This window comes from Stegostoma tigrinum, unplaced genomic scaffold, assembly GCF_030684315.1.
Source record: "Stegostoma tigrinum isolate sSteTig4 unplaced genomic scaffold, sSteTig4.hap1 scaffold_130, whole genome shotgun sequence".
Classification (NCBI taxonomy): Eukaryota; Metazoa; Chordata; class Chondrichthyes; order Orectolobiformes; family Stegostomatidae; genus Stegostoma; species Stegostoma tigrinum.
Genome location: NW_026728078.1, coordinates 214937 through 235659, shown reverse-complemented (window position 1 = coordinate 235659; position 20723 = coordinate 214937). Strand labels below are relative to the sequence as shown.

General features: G+C 50.0%; 1 long non-coding RNA gene across 2 annotated transcripts in view; it reads right to left on the bottom strand.

Moving 5' to 3' along the window:
* LOC132207715 (uncharacterized) overlaps window positions 1–20723 on the bottom strand; it is a 327862-nt gene that overhangs the window by 280259 nt on the left and 26880 nt on the right. For both annotated transcript variants that reach the window (XR_009443734.1, XR_009443732.1), the window contains exons 2-4: window positions 13209–13369; window positions 8042–8101; window positions 6366–6530 (exon numbers count right to left, since the gene is read on the bottom strand). This is a non-coding gene — a long non-coding RNA (uncharacterized LOC132207715). The remainder of the gene's footprint in view (window positions 1–6365; window positions 6531–8041; window positions 8102–13208; window positions 13370–20723) is intronic.

The following is a 20723-nucleotide window of genomic DNA, read 5'->3' as shown; positions in this document are numbered from 1 at the left end:
GTCCCAATTCCCAGTCACTGCGTCCCATTTCCCTCAGTCAGTGCATCACATTTCCCTCAGTCACTGCATCCCATTCCCCTCAGTCACTGCATCCCATTCCCCTCCGTCACTGCATCCCATTGTCCTCAGTCACTGCATCCCATTGTCCTCAGTCACTGCATCCCATTGCCCTCAGTCACTGCATCCCATTGTCCTCATTCACTGCATCCCATTTCACTCAGTCACTGCATCCCATTACCCTCAGTTACTGCATCCCATTTCACTCAGTCACTGCATCCCATTTCACTCAGTCACTGCATCCCATTTCACTCAGTCACTGCATCCCATTACCCTCAGTCACTGCATCCCATTACCCTCAGTCACTGCATCCCATTACCTTCAGTCGCAGGATCCCAATTCCAACAGACACTGCATCCCATTTCCGTCAGTCACTGCATCCCATTTCCCTCAGTCACTGCATCGCATTTCCTTCAGTCACTGCATCCCAGTTCACTCAATCACTGCATCCCATTTCAAACAGTCACTGCAGCCCATTTCACTCAGTCACTGCATCACATTTCACTCAGTCACTGCATCACATTTCACTCAATCACTGCATCACATTTCACTCAATCACTGCATCACATTTTCATCAGTCACTGTTTCCCGTATCTCTCAGACGCTGCATTCAATTTCCCAGACTCACTGCATCCCATTCCCCTCAGTCACTGCATCCCATTTCCCTCAGTCACTGCATCACATTTTCCTCAGTCACTGCATCACATTTCCCTCAGTCACTGCATCACATTTCCCTCAGTCACTGTTTCCCGTATCTCTCAGACGCTGTATTCAGTTTCCCACACTCACTGCATCCCATTCCCCTCAGTCACTGCATCCCATTACCCTGAGTCACAGTATGCCATTTCCCACAGTCACTGCATCTCCTTTCCCTCAGTCACTGCATCCCATGTCCCTCAGTCACTGCATCCCATGTCCCTCAGTCACTGCATCCCATTTCCCTCAGTTACTGCGTCACATTTCCATCAGACACTGCAGCTCATGTCGCTCAGTCACTGCATCACATTTCCATCAGACACTGCATCTCATTTCACTCATTCACTGCATCCCATTTCACGCAGTTACTGCATCCCATTCCACTCTGTCACTGCATCCGATTTCACTCAGTCCGTGCGTCACATTTCACTCAGGCACTGTATCCCATTTCCCTAAGTCACTGCACCCCAAGCCCGCACGGGCACTGCATCCCTATTAACTCAGTCACTCCTTCCCAGTACCTCAGTCACTGCATCGCATTTCACTCAGTCACCGCCTCCCATTTCACTCAGTCACTGCATCCATTTCCATCAGTCACTGCATCCCATCACCCTCAGTCGCAGCATCCCATTTCCCACAGACACTGCATTTCCTTTCCCTAAGTCAGAGCATCTCATTACCACCAGTCACTGCATCCCATTTCACACAGCCACTGCATCCCATTTCACACAGCCACTGCATCCCATTTCACTCAAAGCTTCACTTTACACTCAGTCAGAGCATCCCATTTCCATCCGTCACCGCGTCCCATTTCCTCAGTCACTGCTTCTCCTTTCCACAGTCACGGCAATCCCATTTCAATCAGTCACTGCATCTCCTTTCCATCAGTCACTGCGTCCCATTTCACTCAGCCACAGCGTCCCAATTCCCAGTCACTGCATCCCATTTCACTCAGTCACTGCATCACATTCCCCTCAGTCACTGCATCCCATTGTCCTCAATCACTGCATCCCATTGCCCTCAGTCAGTGCATCCCATTGCCCTCAGTCGCTGCATCCCATTGTCCTCAGTCGCTGCATCCCATTGTCCTCAGTCACTGCATCCCATTGTCCTCAGTCACTGCATCCCATTGCCCTCAGTCACTGCATCCCATTGCCCTCAGTCACTGCATCCCATTGTCCTCAGTCACTGCATCCCATTGTCCACCCTAAGGAAGACAAACCCACGTAACATATCTAGTGACTTAAAACATACTCTATTGTTGCCCAAGGTGGAGAGCTGGATGAACACAGCAGGTCAAGGAGCATCAGAGAAGCAAGAAAGCTGATGTTTCGGAACGAGACCCTACTTCAGAAAATTGGCGCTGGAGAATCTGAGACAACAAGGTGTACAGCCGGATGATACTGCTTGGCCTGCTGTGTTCATCCAGCTTTACACCTTCTTATCTCAGATTCTCCAGCATCTGCAGTTCCTACGACCTCTATTGTTGCCCTTTCACTTTCCTGAACTAATATGAGCCAGTAGTTTTGTTTAGGCTCGTGTAATCTTACGCTTATTGGCCTGTACAAAATCCTGAATTAATTTTGATCGACTGACGGGAGGAGAGATGAATTTTTTAGAAATTTTTGTTTTCTACCAATTTGCAGAGGGCATCGTGGGCGATTGAAGGACAGTGTTATTATCCTCCAGGTCTGCGGACTGCATCGTTACCAACTTGCCCATTTGCATATACATACAATATTCATTATGTACCAATGAAACATAATAAACCAGTACTACGTACTAAAAACAACGCTCACATATCAATGGAAATTTAAATATTTATCATAGAGTTTGAAGAATTGAATTCAATGATACAAAGCAAAAACCAGTGAAGATGAGTGCAGTTGGTCAGCACTTTTGCCACTAAGTGGAGGTTGGCAGTTTGAGGCCACCCAGGAACAAGCAAGCTCTGTCTAACTCCAAGGGCAGCACGGTGGCTCAGTGGTTAGCACTGCTGACTCACAGCGCCAGGGACCCAGGTTCGATCCCACCGTTGGACGATTTTCTGTGCGGAGTTTGTACATTCTGCCCATGCCTGCATGGGTTCCTGCTGGGTGCTCTGGTTTCCTCCCACAGTCCAAAGATGTGCAGGCTCGGTGTATGGGCCATGCCAAACTTGCCCATTGTGTTTAGGGATGTGTAGATTAGGTGTGTTAGTCATGGGAAACGTACGGTCACTGAGGAAAGGGTCGGGGGATGAGTCAGGGTGAGATGCTCTTTGGAGCGTGGCCGTGGACTTCTTGGGTCAAAAGGGGCTTGTTTCCACACCGTAGGGATTCTATGATATGGAAGTATCTTTTGAAGTGGACATTCATGGGTATGCTGTAACAGAGACCTTGAAATACTGCACAACAAATATTTGGAACTAGACTGTCAATTCAGACATAGCATCAAAAAAGGTCATGGAAGTTGTCACCGATATAAAGCAGGATTGATGAAAATCCAGCAGGAAATGGTGTCAAAAGGCACAGTATCTTTTATTCATCTCCAGTTATTTTGTCCAAGGCACTGGATGCTGGCAGGATTGAAACATTTAAGAAATGCTTCACAAATCACATATAAGGACCTGCACATCTTTGAACAATGGGAGGAAACTGCAGCACCTGGCAGAAGCCCCTCGCAGACGCGGGGAGGACGTGTCAATTCCACACAGATAGTTACCCAAGACTGGAATCTCAATTGGCTCCCCAGTGCATGCGCAGCTCTAACCACTGAGCAACTACCTTGCCCAGAAGGGGTTTTATAAGCGCATACATTATTTCCATTAAGACAGATCCAATCCTCTATGTCCAATCAAAATAACATATTGTAGATATCATGACAACAATCATAAATGATTTTGAATAAGTAAATCAAAAAAATTGAAATAGTTTCCAAGCCGAAATACTAGATATGGTGCAGTTAAGATGAATAGCGCAACAACAAAAAGGCCATATTTTATGTGACCATCGGTAACACTTGAAAACTTGCAACAATTTGTCGCCAGTAGTGCTCTGAAGTGGCTTGATGGTGCACTCCTTCAGACACTGGAATGAAACTCCAAAGATCACAAATTCTCCTTCAATACCGTGTTGTAACAGTGACTGCATCAACCTGAGTTTATGGGCCTGACTGGAAACCCAAACAACATGCATAAACAAAAAAATAATCTAAGGTGACAGGAGAAAAAAATGTATGTATGCAACGTCTTTGAAAAGCAATTATTTGTAGCGGCTGCAAGCCCATAAGGAATCTCGTTTCGCAGATTATATTCATTTGCAGTGCAGGTCATGCCAGTCAGAATCAGTTTTCGTTTCATGACAGACAACTAAAATGTCCATTACAATGAACGTTGGTTGATCAGAAGATTTTAAGTAAGGACTATGTCTTGTGTGAGCTGACGGCATTAGGGGATGGAGAAGGTACATGCACTGCTGGCATCTTGACACCATTGAATGAGCAAGCGTGGACGCAAAGGTTGTAACAGGTAACAATTGTACAGGCAATATCTTTTGAGCTCCTTCCGAGCAGGCCTGTAATACTCTAAAGCTGTGCCAGACCCTCACTTCCTCCACCTTACGTACGCTGCCTTTTCTTTTTGACAAGAAGCACCTCTGTACCCGTCATCCAAGGGGAATCTTACCCCTTCTTATCTGTCTCAGAGGAACAAATTTATACATCACTCGCAACAACTGCTCCTTGAACAGCCTCCACATGTCTGCTGCGCCCTTTCTGTGGAACAATTGCTCCCAATCTCTACTTCCCAACTCCTGTCTGATAGCATCATAGTTTCCTTGACCCCAGTGAAATATCTTCCCCTGGTAACTGCTCCTTTCACTTTCCATGGCTATGGTAAATGTGAGGCTCTTGCGGTCACTGTCGCCAAAGTGTTCTCCCACCACGAGATCTGACACCTGTCCTGGCTCATCGCCGAGCACCAAATCCAAAATGGCCTCCCCCCTCGGCCTGTCCACATACTGAGTCAGGAAACCCTCCTGAACACACCTGACAAAAACGGCTCCATCCAAACCATCTGCACTCAGGAGGTTTCAATCTATATTGGGAAAGTTGAAGTCACCCATAACAACAACCCTGATACGTTTGCACTTTTCAACAATCTGCCGGCCAATGAGTTCTTCGATCTCCCAACCGCTATTTGGGGTCCGTAGAAAACCCCCAGTGAAGTGACTGCTGCCTTGCTGTTCCGAACGTCCACCCACACTGGCTCAGTCGACAAACCTTCCTTGGCAACCTCAGCCCATACCACCACAGTAGACAAGTCCTCAAAGGTTCTTTCAGCCGCCGTTATACTGTCCTTGACCAACAAAGCCACACCTCCCCCTCTTTTACCACCTTCCCAGACCTTAATGAAAGATCTAAACACGAGAACCTGCAACATCCATTCCTGACCCTCCTCTATCCATGCCTCCGAAATGGCCACAACATCGAAGTCCCAGGTACCTATCCAAGCTGCAACCTCACCTACATTATTCCGGATACTCCCGGCATTAAAGTCGTCACACTTCAATCCAGCTTGCTGTCTGCCAGCACACTCCTGTGACAGTGAGGTCCTGACCATGTCCTCCCTACGCTCATCCTCCTGTGTACTGGGACTACACCTCAGTTTCCCATCCCCCTTCTGAGCTAGTTTAAATCCAACCGAATGGCACTAGCCAATTTCCCACCCAGGATATTCGTGCCCCTCTCATTCAAGTGGAGACCGTCCTGTTTGTACAGGTCCCACCTTCCCCAGAACGAGCCCCAATTGTCCATGTACCTGAAGCCCTCCCACCTGCACCATCCCTGCAGCCACGTCTTCAGCTGAAATCTCTCCCTGTTCTTTGCCTCGCTATCACGTGGTACGGGTGACAAACCAGAGATGACCACTCTGCTTGTTCTAGCTCTCGGCTTCCACCCTAGCTCCCTCAAATCCTGCCTGACATCCCTATCCCTCTTTCTACCTATGCCGTTGGTGCCTATGTATATCACGACTTGGGGCTGGTCAGCCTCTCCCCTCAGGACCCTAAACACACGATCCGAGACATCACAGACCCTGGCACCTGGTCGGCAACACACCAATCGTGAGTCTCTTTCGTTCCCGGCAAATCTTCTATCAGTCCCTCCAACTATTGAGTCCCCAATGACTATCACTCTCTTCCTATCCCTGCTCCCCTTCTGTGCAAGAGGGACAGACTCTGTGCCAGAGACCTGCACCCTACTGCATACCCCTGCGAAGTCGTCCCCGGAACAGTATCCAAAATGGTATAGTTGTTTTTCAGGGGAGCTACCGCAGGGGATTTCAGGGGAACGACCACAGGGGAAGGTTGGTCAAGCTACACCGGGTAAATGTGCATTTTTGGCTGAAGAAACATGTGTTTCAATGTGAGCTAATGGAAGAAGCCATGGAGTCAAAGCTAAACATTTCGACAATAAGACAAGCATTCTTAAAAGCAGCATACAGCGTGAAAAAGAAATGAGCTGCTTTAATATCCACTTAAAATTTATGTGGAATATCAGATGGAATTTTCTTATTGACTCCATTGTGCAATCATGTCGAGCTAAAAATGTTAACTGCATTAATTAATACTAACCAGAAATGGACTTTGTTGTAAATGGTTTGACGGTTTTCTGTATCTGGAACATCCCTTTTCCTTCTCCAACGAAGATCGTACCAACCTATGGTACCAAACTGTGAGTCAAACGGATGGGACACGTAATCTTTAAATTTCTCATCAAAACAGTCTAATCGTATGGTTCTGTGCAATAAAAGAGAAAGAATAAACATGTTTCCAACAATTTTGCTGATGTTTATGAACAGAATGCTCAAATTCAAAAAGTTTGGGCTGGCATGTCTGCTTCCTCCAGCCTGTTTAAACTGTTCCATTCAATGTGAAATTTGTCATAAGTTTTAGCACACAGGTCTATGTGATCTGCGCCACCACCTTCTATTAGTCATACATGCTTTCCCCCTCTTCCTGTAATACATTCCTTGAAGTGTTCAATGAGATTTTGATTTTAAATCTTATTGTCATATTCTTTTGATTCTCAAGCATCAATGAATCTGATGTTGCCGCCATTCCATGCAGTGCACAGCACGTCAAACAGGAGTCTTACTCTTGCCATGAGCACTGAGGTAGTATGGGGTCACAACTGTCTCATAGTTCAGAATGAAATTCTACATATAGGGCTATGAAGAGTCATGCAGTTAATTTTATTTGATATGCTATTTCTTTTCTTCACAAATATGCTGGATTTAAAGTGATCTTCACCCTCATTTAAAATGAATTCAATATCCAACCATCTGTAAAACTAGCATATCCAAATTTTAATTTGAGTTCAGTGTTACACAAATATATGACTTTTTTAAAAATTATTTTCGAGTCAACATTAACATTTCATTCCCTGACAACGGGTGAACTTACTTTTAAACTCCAATTTTCCTTCGGTATTAATGGAGAGGTGAGCCTTTTTGCAAGCACCGAAAGGCTGGACCAGTTTATGCTAAAACTTACGGAACTGTAAGTTTCACAAATATGTTCCTATTAAACACTAATTCCTATTGAAGCAGTATGAAGCTAAATTCATTCAACTGGACAGCAAAAACGGTCAAGATTTTAAAAGCAAGCAACTATTTTGAAGTCACTCTTCGAACTAAATTCCATCTTGGTGTGTGAGAGTCCATAGGTTCCTCACTCTCAACGAACCATTCAACTGTCATGCAATTACTGAAACACACAGACAAAAAACATCAATGTTAACAGTCACTAAGATTTTGAGAGTGATTTGGAATTCGTACTCAATACCCCCTGGGGAAAATCTGTTCCAATCTGGATAGTACTCACTTATCACCATCCCACCTACCTTCCCTACCACCTCCTCCCCCTCAAAACTATTTGTTTCTGAGCTCCCTTCCACCCTCCATTTCTCAGGAAGGGTCCTGACCCAAAACCTCAACTTTCCTCAGCCTCTGATGCTGCCTGCCCTGCTGTGTTCCTCCAGCTCCACAATGTGTTATCTCAGACACCAACATTGGCAGTTCTTACTATCTGGATAACTCATTCTCACCTTGTCACAAGTGATTTATACTCATTATCTTTTCAGATGACGCATGTACATGTATATACATAAATATACATATTGCACTTTTATGCCTGAACCACTAACCGAGAGGATATTTTAAAAGAGTCTCTTCATATCTGCATGAAAGAGAAATCATCAAGGTCATAACTTTCATTTTAGGAATAAGTCGAACATTCAAAGTACTCACAGTCAGTGTCCCATTTCCTTGACCAGTCAATTTGATGTGAATCTTTCTTCCAAGTGGAAACTATAACAGCAATTATATTTGAGAGTCAAACACTTCATTGCATCACCAATATTTCCTTGTCTGTTTGAAGCATAAGATAATGAAATAATCATGGACAGATTGGCCAACAGTGTAATTTAATGTGTGTTATGGCAACTCAAAATCACAACCATTGAAGTGATCTTTAAAAAGCTACTGTCATACAACAGAGCACTTTTTGAGATGCAGTGATGAACATACTTCCTGAGATGCAAATAATATATGCCAAATTAATTCCAAAGAATACCTTTACAATTAAAAAGAAGCTAAAAATCTCTTTACATTGCGAAGCTTGTCAGATTGCTATTAGTCAATGGAAATCGTTCAGAACAATTATTTATTCCCAGATGAAAAGGAAGTGTATACATTTCATGACAACAAAATGTGAGGCTGGATGAACACAGCAGGCCAAGCAGCATCTCAGGAGCACTTTTGTGCTCCTGAGATGCTGCTTGGCCTGCTGTGTTCATCCAGCCTCACATTTTGTTGTCTTGGATTCTCCAGCATCTGCAGTTCCCATCATCTCGTATACATTTCATTTCCACATCTTATCCAAGAGAGAAAAAAAAAACACCTTCATGAATGCATTGTCAAACAAGAAGACTCACAAAAAAAGTCATTTGGCCCATTGAATATTCCTCCATCATTTGGTGAGATCATGGTTGATCTCATTACATGTATCATGACACAGCATTTCCACCAAACCCTCCTTATAGCTAATACATTCCGATTCAAGTAACATCCTGGTAAATCTCTGTTTCTGGGCCATGCCTTGTCTTTCTAAATATTTTTTCAGTCATCTACAAATTTAGCCACAGCACATGCACCGCTTTCCTCCAAGTCATTAATAAACAAGCACAAGAGCTTTGGTTCCTTCAGCGCGTTCCTTCATTTGGTTCCTTCATTTCTTACTGACAAGCCAACCCTGGCATCTCTGTCCATTTGTATCGGAGATAATGGGAACTGCAGATGCTTCAGAATCCAAGATAACAAAGTGTGGATCTGGATGAACACAGCAGGATGAACACACAGAAGTAGAAGGGTCTCGGCACAAAACGTCAGCTTTTACGCTCCTGAGATGCTGCTTGGCCTGCTGTGCTCATCCAGCTCCACACTTTGTTATCTCTGTCCATTTGCCTGTTCTTTCTATCGGACATGAATCATTGGCTATTTCGTTCCCAACACTTATCCCCTAACAACCACCTCTCTGTGATACCCAGAGTGATGTATCTGTCAATTTCAATCTGCACCACAAACTCATTCACTTTGTTTCATACACTCCCTGCAATTCAATACAAGATCTTCAGTCTGGCATTTACAGCCACCCTTCTTATCTGCTGCAGCTGAAGTGAGACTCCTGACCATTTCCAAACTTTTTGTCCCATTACTTGCTCTGGAAACTTTGCTGAGCACTTACCAGCTTCTAACTTTTTCCACAATTTTCCATGCAACTGAGCTCACCCACTCCACACTTTTTATTTTAACGCCCTAGCCCCAGACCTAGCTCTGTATTTTGCGAGGATACTTGTCCCAATATGATTCTCGTTGAGCCTCCCTCCTTCGAACGACTCCCTCCTTCCCCATACCGATGCCAATGTCCCATGAATTCAAACACATTTCTGCCATGCCACCATTGGAACAATGTACATCTATAATTATGTTCACACCGTGCCAAATTGCTCAGATAATAATCCAGAGATTATTACCATTCTGGTTCTGCTTTCTCACCTCAGCACCTCGGTGCTCATAATCCCTCAGGAGAACCTCTTTCCTCTTTCTTCCATATCAATGGTACCTGTGTGGACCACGATAGCTGGATTTCTACTCCTCCCACTTCAAGTTCCTTTGTAGCCGAGATGGAATCTCCTGAACCTGGGCACCAGGCAGGCAACACTACTTTCGAGACTCTCGATCCTGGTCACAACGAACAGTGTTCATTCCCCTAACTATACTACCTCTGATTATAACTACATTTCACTTTTTATTCCCTCTTCAATGTCCCCCTGTACCACAGTGCTACAGTCAGTTTACTCATCTTCCCTATACCCTGCACTCTCATCCACACACAAAGAAAGAATCTCAAACCTGTTCGATAAGATCAAAGGCCAAGGTTCCTTCTCCACTACATCCTGAAACCTTCCACCTGCCCTGTTCTTTGTCATTGGCCACTGACCAAGTTTCAGCTAGTTAATCTAAGGTGTGTGACTGCCTCCTGAAGCACAGCATTCCCCGGTAACTCTCCCCCACATGATTTGTTGATTGGTAAAAACTGAGATTCCAGTTCATCAACCCTAAGCTGGAGTATGGGGCCTGACCACTCGCCCGTCATGTAGGTACAAATCATCATCTGGCCTGGCATCTCCATTTCAATTACTTCGCTCTTAATTTGATTTGAAAACATTCTGGTCTTTTAGTTTGTAGCCTGTAAATATTTCTCCGATTTACTTTCAATCTGAAAGCTACCGATAATAGATTCTTAAACCAGTAGCGATCACCAACCAATGAACCTGGTTCACCCTCTCGGTCCCTGATTCTGGCTTCAATTCACCCTGTCTCAAAAAAAATGCTTACGAACTATCAGGCAAAAAAAGCAAGCAAATGGCACCTCTTACCCTCTGCACTGACTTACCGGATTGCCACCAAGTTCCCCAAAATATATATTCACTAGGTGCATTTCACTCGAGATGTGATCTCTCCTTCCAGAACGTGCAAAGTATACTGATCCATAGCAATATACTACCTTCAAAACCTCAGCTCTTAGCTTATTACTTTTGAGTACATTCTCAATGCTTTCTCCAAGTCCAAACACAACACATTTACTGGTTTTCCTCTGTTAATTCTCCTCCCAAAACTTCCTCCAAAAACCCAAACAAATTAGCCAGACATAATTTCTCTTTCATCAGGCTATGGTGATTCTGTTTGATTAGATTCTGATTTTCCAAATGTTCTGCTACTATTTTCTTCATAGTTGATTGCCACACATTTCCAACAATAGATGTTAGGCTGGTTCGGTTGTAGTTATCATCTTTTTTCCTCTCTCCTTTTTAAACAGGGATGTCACATCAGCAGCTTTCCAGCCCTCAGATGCTTCTCTGGAATCTAAACCTTTTTGGGAAATTACAGTCAAAGCAGACACCGACTCTGAAGCTCATTGTTTAGAATCTTAGAAAGTAAACCATCACGGCAAAGAGTCCAATCTGCTTTCACTCCATTAGATTGTCTACTGCTACTTTTCTCATGGTAGTGATGGTGTGGTAGTGATGTGTTTAATTCCTCCCTGTGTTCTTTAGTAATAAGGGGATCCTTGAAGTATCTTCCACTGTAAAGACTACCCTTTTCTCATTATCACTGATAATGGGAAGCTCAGATGCTGGAGAATCCAAGATAACAAAGTGTGAAGCTGGATGAACACAGCAGGCCAAGCAGCATCTCAGGAGCACAAAAGCTGACGTTTCAGGCCTCGACCCTTTTCTCATTATCATTGTTTCTTGATTTAAAAATTAACCTGGCCGTTAGAGCCTAGCATATGATTAATGGCATTACCTCTAAAACCTTCTTGGCTAAAGTGTTCAATAAATTGCTGCAACCTGAAAGAAGTAATTCTTCCCTGAATTAATGGGCAACCAATTTGAAAATGTGGCCTCTGGTCGTAAAATCTTTCACAAATGGGAGTAATCTCTACGGATATACACTATCAAGCCTCTTAAGAATCTTAAATGTTGAAAAAATAAGATTGTTTTCAATCTTAAAAACGCCAATGAACGTAGTCCCTGCCTGCCCAACTTTCCTAAGCATAGCAATCCCCTCCGCCATTTCCGAAATCAACCCAGTCAACTTGAGGTGTACGGCCTCCGCAGCATTCGCTCTGTGGCTGTACATGACTTGTCAGTTACCATCTTGCTGCTACAACTCTACTTCTATTAACGATGCAGTCCTCTGTCCATCCGAACATACTACCGTTGAACACACGGGCTCTTTTCCTTCGAGACACCTTACGAGCTGTACCTTATCAAATGCTTTGTTGAAATCTCAATGTACGACATCAACTGGTGGTCCTTCATCAGTAATGTTTGTTTCCTTCTCAAAGCACTGTAGCAAGTTTGTCAAGTATTATTTCCCCGTTATGAAAGGATGTTCACTCTGTAGGATGTTATAGCACACTCAGTACCCTGTTATTTCATCTTTCATTGCCGGCATGAACATCTACCCAGGTTGACCTAAATTGGCAATACTTGCTTACTATTTTGTCCAAGTATCTTTGTAATAATGGTGTTATGTTCACCATCTTTCAATCCTCTGCGAATTTTCCACAATCTAAGGATTCTTGGAACATTATCATCAGTGCCTCCATTGTATCTGTCGCTGCGCTGTTCAACATGAGAGGATACAACTCATCACACACCTTGGATATTTTCTCTACTGATTGGAGTCATGTTTGGAATTCTGTGCAGTGACATTCACTTTTAACAGTTTGCGAAATACTACCAGGAACAGAAATTGTCATCCAGCTGCAACTAAACTAAAGCTTTCAGCACAGAAGGAAGTGTTTCAATTCATTATGAACCCAATAACTCCTGAAAAGGGCAATACAATTTGCCTCAGTCCATAAATGTTCTTCCTCCAACATCCTGAGATGCATCATCTGTATTTCAACAAATTTACCACAGATTCTGTTTCAATCATCCTTTCAGCAATACGCATGACAACAATTCGGCATTTTTAGTCCCCCTGTAGCCTCCGTTGCACATGGGCATTGTTAGATGATTATTTATTTGCGTGCCTGCTTTTTTGCTCGAATGGATAAAGGTAAATTTCTGTTCTTTTGTCATCAGAGCTATTGCCTCCTCACTCTCATCTTCCTTGTTTTATCCTGTGCTGGAATATTTAATTTGTTGACATATCTGAAATATGTTGTTGAATGGATCGGGTTTTGTAACATTGCATTCCCCATAGACCACCTACCGATACTGTTGCTTGTTCTAACAGTTATTATCTTGCAGAGTGGAAAATGCAGTTTGAAAGCAATGGAACATTATCGATGAAGAAGTTGATGCATAAATTGCTGCGATCTTCCAAACTACAAACTCACCTTCAATTCTTTCTCGGTCAGAGCATTATGCCGGCGCAAATGAATCGTGTTCTCAATGGGACTTCCAAAACCATGGAATTGAATTTGCACATTGATTCTTCTTCCCTCTTCAGAAATGCAAAGTAGTATCGTGATGAAGCTTCCAAGGCGATGATTGTGTCCTTCAATGAACGGAAAAGTGACTTTTAGATTCACGGAAATATTTCACTACTTCTATAGACATGAAAGGCAAACATTCTCCCTGCATATGACCCAGTCTCATTTTATCGTATCTTTCTGATTTTACATGCCACGGGATAATCATTGCAGTGTAACAGAAATGTTGATCATGGAAATTTATCACTGTTTTCATAAATAATGGCAAAGTTTCAACATCTTGCAATTGTATGAAGGCTCAGTCTCATACCTCGCCTGCTGCACAAAGACATTCTTACACTGCTTTCAATGTTAGGGCTGAAACAAAACACAATCATGACACAAATGCATCAACACACCACTTTCAACAGGATCTGATATCCTTGCCAGGCACTGGAGGGGTTGCGGAGACTGGTGAGTGGATAAAGTCATTCCTCTGTTCAAGCAGGAAAACAGGGACTTTCCAGGAAACTACAGACTGGTGAGTGTCTCATGTCTCAAAAGTATGGGCTAATAAGGGACAGCCAGCATGGTATTATGCAAGGCAGGTTATGTCTTACCAAGTCAGTTGAAGTTTTCACGGAGGTGACAAGGGTGATCAATTCGGATCGAACAGTTGATAACATATACATGGATTTTACGAAGGTTTTCAATAAGGTCCCTCATGGTATGCTCATCCAGAAGATTAAGATCCATGAGATCCATGGTGACTTGGCCTGCCCATATAAGGCAGACGGTAGCGGTGGAAGGCTGACAAAGATTACACAGTATAGGGCTGGAGGAACACAGCAGGCCAGGCAGCATCAACAATGTCAGCTTTCCTGTTCCTCTGATGCTGCCTGACCTGCTGCGTTCCTCCAGCTCCACACTTGGTTAACTCTGATTCCAGCATCTGCAGTTCTTGCCGTCTCAGTGGTGGAAAGCTGTTTTTCTGGCTGCAGCTCAGTGACGAGTGGTGTTCCGCATCGATGTGATTTCTGCTGTTTGTGATATGTGTAAATGACTTGGTTGCAAATGCAGATGGGGGATCACTAAGTTTGCAGATGATATAAGGACCAGTGGACTTGTGGACAGCATGGAAGGTTGTCAAAGGACACAGCAAGATACAGACCAATTGCAAACACGAGCGGAGAAATGGCCGATGGAATTTAATCTGGGCAGGCATGAGGTGTTGCATTTTAGGAGACCAAGTGTTACGGAAAGGGATACACAGTTAATGGCAGGACCCCAAACAGCAGTGATGTCCAGAGGGATCTTGGGGTCCTAGACCATAACTCCCTGACAGTAGCCACACAAGTAGATAGGGTGGTCAAGAAGGCATATCGCATGCTTGCCTTTATTCATAGGGGAACTCAGTGCAAGAGTCAGGATGTCACATTGCAGCTTTACAAGACTTTGGTGAGACCACACAGAGTATTGCATTCAATTCTGGCCACCACATTACACTAAGGACGTGCAGGCTTTGGACAGGGTGCAGAAGAGATTTACCAGCATGCTGACTGGAATAGAGGGGATGAACGAGAGGGAGAAGCTGGAAAAACTCTTCATTTTCTCTGGAGCAGTAGAAGCTGAGGGCAGGCTTGATAGAAGTCTATAAAATTAGGAGATACATAAATACAGCTAACGGTCAGAAAATTTCTCCCCCGGAGTTGAAGTGTCCACTATTAGGGGGCATGCATTTAAGCTGAGAGGGGGGGAAGTTCAAAAGAGATGTGAGGGGCAAATATTTCACACTGAGCATGTTAAAAGTGTGGAATACAGTGCCCGGGGTGGTAGTGGATGCAGATACGATGAAAGCATTTAAAAGGGACTTTTAGTTAAGTGCGCGAATAGGTAAGGAATGGAGGACTATGGATCAAGGACAGGCAGAAGGGATTATTTCATTTGTTGTCATGTTTGGCCCAACATGGTGGGCCAAAGGGCACATTCCTGTTGCTGTCGTGTTCCAAGTTTTATGCTCACTTGTATCATGATTACAAAAAGTAGGATTGGGAAGAATTTTTGAGAAGCGTTTGTGAACATTATTTCATGTAAGGACAAACGGGATAAGGATCAGGTGACACAGCACAAACAGATTTTGGAGCCCATGATGAATCATACGGACCTCACAAGCACCAATGATCAGAGGGATCTCAGGATCTTGATGTGCATGCCTGTTGATCCCCCAATGTAATGGACCAGGTCGTTGAAGTGGTTTGGAAGGCACATTGGATACTTGTCTTTATTAGACTTAATATTAAGTGATAGAGTTTCAGAATAGGCAGGGTATGTACAAAATGTTGGTTAGGCCCAACAGTAAAGTCAACGGTGAGAAAATACAGTGAGACTTGGACAACGATCAGGCTTGGCCTGATAAAGGTTAAGTTACATTTGCGCCACACAAGTGCTAAGCAGCAATCAGCTCCAACAAGAGAGAATATGACCACATCAAAAAAATTCCATGTCCTTACCCTCACATCATCCTTACATTTATTTTTTTTTTAAACGTGCAAGTGCTATCCAAGCCATGCAAGGCTATGGGCCAGGTGTTGGAAATGAGGTTAGAACAATTCAGTGCTTGTCCTTGACTGTCACAGAATCCGTGAGCTGAAGAATGTATTTCTCCTGTATTGTAGACGACTCAGGTGCTTGGCTATCCACGAAACCAAGGTTAACACTGATCTAAAACTAAACTGGGTCAGTTATACAATCAGCAGTAGCCAGGTCCATGGTACAAACCACCCTGCTGTGGGACAGGGTCAGGCAAATCCAAGTGAGCGAACGTGGTTGGAGACTCATTCGTTGGGGGCATAGATTCTGTAGCCACATTTGAGACACCAGGGCTGCGTGTTGCATCCCTGCTGCCAAGGTCAAGGGCATCTCTGATTGGGTGCCAGAAATTCTTAAGGGGGAGGGTGAGCAGCCAGAGGCCACTGTGCACGTTGGTACCAATGACATAGGCAGAAAGAGGGATGACATCCTGCGGACTGTGTACAAGGAGTTAGCAAAGAGGCTGAAAGGCAGGACCGAGAGGGTAATAATTTATGGGTTACCACGAGTGCCACATGTTAGTGAGTTAAGTCAGAGAAAGATAGGTGAGATGAAAATGCATGGTTCAGGAGCTGGCACAGGGGGCTGGATTTCCGGTTCATGGATAATTGGGACCATTTCTGAGCAAGGGGTGACCTGTGTAAGAGGGATGGGAGGCAAGACGCTGTGAGCGGGTCAGGGCTGCGGGGGCCGGTCCCTGTGAGCGGGTCAGGGCTGCGGGGGCCGGTCCCTGTGAGCGGGTCAGGGCTGCGGGGGCCGGTCCCTGTGAGCGGGTCAGGGCTGCGGGGGCCGGTCCCTGTGAGCGGGTCAGGGCTGCGGGGGCCGGTCCCTGTGAGCGGGTCAGGGCTGCGGGGGCCGGTCCCTGTGAGCGGGTCAGGGCTGCGGGGGCCGGTCCCTGTGAGCGGGTCAGGGCTGCGGGGGCCGGTCCCTGTGAGCGGGTCAGGGCTGCGGGGGCCGGTCCCTGTGAGCGGGTCAGGGCTGCGGGGGCCGGTGCCTGTGAGCGGGTCAGGGCTGCGGGGGCCGGTCCCTGTGAGCGGGTCAGGGCTGCGGGGGCCGGTCCCTGTGAGCGGGTCAGGGCTGCGGGGGCCGGTCCCTGTGAGCGGGTCAGGGCTGCGGGGGCCGGTCCCTGTGAGCGGGTCAGGGCTGCGGGGGCCGGTCCCTGTGAGCGCGACAGGGCTGCGGGGGGCAAGTCGCTGAGAGCGTGTCAGGGCTGCGGGGGGCAAGTCGCTGTGAGCGGGTAAGGCCTGCGGGGTGCAAGTCGCTGTGAGCGGGTAAGGGCTGCGGGGGGCAAGTCCCTGTGAGCGCATCAGGGCTGCGGGGGGCAAGTCCCTGTGAGCGGGTCAGGGCTGCGGGGGGCAAGTCCCTGTGAGCGGGTCAGGGCTGCGGGGGCCGGTCCCTGTGAGCGGGTCAGGGCTGCGGGGGCAGGTCCCTGTGAGCGGGTCAGGGCTGCGGGGGCCGGTCCCTGTGAGCGGGTCAGGGCTGCGGGGGCCGGTCCCTGTGAGCGGGTCAGGGCTGCGGGGGCCGGTCCCTGTGAGCGGGTCAGGGCTGCGGGGGCCGGTCCCTGTGAGCGCGACAGGGCTGCGGGGGGTAAGTCGCTGAGAGCGGGTCAGGGCTGCGGGGGGCAAGTCGCTGTGAGCGGGTAAGGCCTGCGGGGGGCAAGTCGCTGTGAGCGGGTAAGGGCTGCGGGGGGCAAGTCGCTGTGAGCGGGAGAGGGCTGCGGGGGGCAAATCCCTGTCAGCACGACAGGGCTGCAGGGGCCAGTCCCTGTGAGCGGGTCGGGCTGCGGCGGCCAGTCCCTGTGAGCGGCTCAGGGCTGCGGGGGCCAGTCCCTGTGAGCGGGACAGGGCTGCGGGGGCCTGTCCCCTGAGCGGAACATGGATGCGGGGGCCAGTCCCTGTGAGCGGGACAGGGCTGCGGGGGCCAGTCCCTGTGAGCAGGACAGGGCTGCGGGGGACAGTCCCTGTGAGCGAGTCAGGGCTGCGGGGGCCAGTCCCTGTGAGCGGGTCAGGGCTGCGGGGGCCAGTCCCTGTGAGCGGGACAGGGCTGCGGGGGACAGTCCCTGTGAGCGGGTCAGGGCTGCGGGGGACAGTCCCTGTGAGCGGGACAGGGCTGCGGGGGACAGTCCCTGTGAGCGGGACAGGGCTGCGGGGGACAGTCCCTGTGAGCGGGACAGGGCTGCGGGGGACAGTCCCTGTGAGCGGGACAGGGCTGCGGGGGACAGTCCCTGTGAGCGGGACAGGGCTGCGGGGGCCAGTCCCTGTGAGCGGGTCAGGGCTGCGGGGGCCAGTCCCTGTGAGCGGGACAGGGCTGCGGGGGCCAGTCCCTGTGAGCGGGTCAGGGCTGCGGGGGCCAGTCCCTGTGAGCGGGTCAGGGCTGCGGGGGCCAGTCCCTGTGAGCGGGCGAGGGCTGCGGTGGCAAATAGCTGTCAGCGGGACGGGGCTGCGGGGGCCATTCCCTGTGAGCGGGTGAGGGCTGCGGTGGCAAATAGCTGTCAGGGGGTCAGGGCTGCGGGGGACAGTCCCTGTGAACGGGTCTGGGCTGCGGTGGCAAATAGCTGTCAGGGGGTCAGGGCTGCGGGGGCCAGTCCCTGTGAGCGGGTCAGGGCTGCGGGGGCCAGTCCCTGTGAGCGGGTCAGGGCTGCGGGGGACAGTCCCTGTGAGCGGGTCAGGGCAGCGGGGGCAAGTCCCTGTGAGCGGGTCAGGGCTGCGGGGGCCAGTCCCTGTGAGCGGGTCAGGGCTGCGGGGGCCAGTCCCTGTGAGCGGGTCAGGGCTGCGGGGGCCAGTCCCTGTGAGCGGGTCAGGGCTGCGGGGGACAGTCCCTGTGGCGGGACAGGGCTGCGGGGGCTAGTCCATGTCAGCGGGACAGGGCTGCGGGGGCCAGTGCCTGTGATCGGGTCATGGCTGCGGGGGCCAGTCCCTGTGAGCGGGTGAGGGCTGCGGTGGCAAATAGCTGTCAGGGGGTCAGGGCTGCGGGGGCCAGTCCCTGTGAGCGGGTCACGGATGCGGGGGACAGTCCCTGTGAGCGGGTCAGGGCTGCGGGGGACAGTCCCTGTGAGCGGCTCAGGGCTGCGGGGGACAGTCCCTGTGAGCGGGTCAGGGCTGCGGGGGACAGTCCCTGTGAGCGGGACAGGGCTGCGGGGGACAGTCCCTGTGAGCGGGACAGGGCTGCGGGGGACAGTCCCTGTGAGCGGGACAGGGCTGCGGGGGACAGTCCCTGTGAGCGGGACAGGGCTGCGGGGGACAGTCCCTGTGAGCGGGACAGGGCTGCGGGGGCCAGTCCCTGTGAGCGGGTCAGGGCTGCGGGGGCCAGTCCCTGTGAGCGGGACAGGGCTGCGGGGGCCAGTCCCTGTGAGCGGGTCAGGGCTGCGGGGGCCAGTCCCTGTGAGCGGGTCAGGGCTGCGGGGGCCAGTCCCTGTGAGCGGGCGAGGGCTGCGGTGGCAAATAGCTGTCAGCGGGACGGGGCTGCGGGGGCCATTCCCTGTGAGCGGGTGAGGGCTGCGGTGGCAAATAGCTGTCAGGGGGTCAGGGCTGCGGGGGACAGTCCCTGTGAACGGGTCTGGGCTGCGGTGGCAAATAGCTGTCAGGGGGTCAGGGCTGCGGGGGCCAGTCCCTGTGAGCGGGTCAGGGCTGCGGGGGCCAGTCCCTGTGAGCGGGTCAGGGCTGCGGGGGACAGTCCCTGTGAGCGGGTCAGGGCAGCGGGGGCAAGTCCCTGTGAGCGGGTCAGGGCTGCGGGGGCCAGTCCCTGTGAGCGGGTCAGGGCTGCGGGGGCCAGTCCCTGTGAGCGGGTCAGGGCTGCGGGGGCCAGTCCCTGTGAGCGGGTCAGGGCTGCGGGGGACAGTCCCTGTGGCGGGACAGGGCTGCGGGGGCTAGTCCATGTCAGCGGGACAGGGCTGCGGGGGCCAGTGCCTGTGATCGGGTCATGGCTGCGGGGGCCAGTCCCTGTGAGCGGGTGAGGGCTGCGGTGGCAAATAGCTGTCAGGGGGTCAGGGCTGCGGGGGCCAGTCCCTGTGAGCGGGTCACGGATGCGGGGGACAGTCCCTGTGAGCGGCTCAGGGCTGCGGGGGACAGTCCCTGTGAGCGGCTCAGGGCTGCGGGGGACAGTCCCTGTGAGCGGCTCAGGGCTGCGGGGGACAGTCCCTGTGAGCGGCTCAGGGCTGCGGGGGACAGTCCCTGTGAGCGGCTCAGGGCTGCGGGGGACAGTCCCTGTGAGCGGCTCAGGGCTGCGGGGGACAGTCCCTGTGAGCGGCTCAGGGCTGCGGGGGACAGTCCCTGTGAGCGGCTCAGGGCTGCGGGGGACAGTCCCTGTGAGCGGCTCAGGGCTGCGGGGGACAGTCCCTGTGAGCGGCTCAGGGCTGCGGGGGACAGTCCCTGTGAGCGGCTCAGGGCTGCGGGGGACAGTCCCTGTGAGCGGCTCAGGGCTGCGGGGGACAGTCCCTGTGAGCGGCTCAGGGCTGCGGGGGACAGTCCCTGTGAGCGGCTCAGGGCTGCGGGGGACAGTCCCTGTGAGCGGCTCAGGGCTGCGGGGGACAGTCCCTGTGAGCGGCTCAGGGCTGCGGGGGACAGTCCCTGTGAGCGGCTCAGGGCTGCGGGGGACAGTCCCTGTGAGCGGCTCAGGGCTGCGGGGGACAGTCCCTGTGAGCGGCTCAGGGCTGCGGGGGACAGTCCCTGTGAGCGGCTCAGGGCTGCGGGGGACAGTCCCTGTGAGCGGCTCAGGGCTGCGGGGGACAGTCCCTGTGAGCGGCTCAGGGCTGCGGGGGACAGTCCCTGTGAGCGGCTCAGGGCTGCGGGGGACAGTCCCTGTGAGCGGCTCAGGGCTGCGGGGGACAGTCCCTGTGAGCGGCTCAGGGCTGCG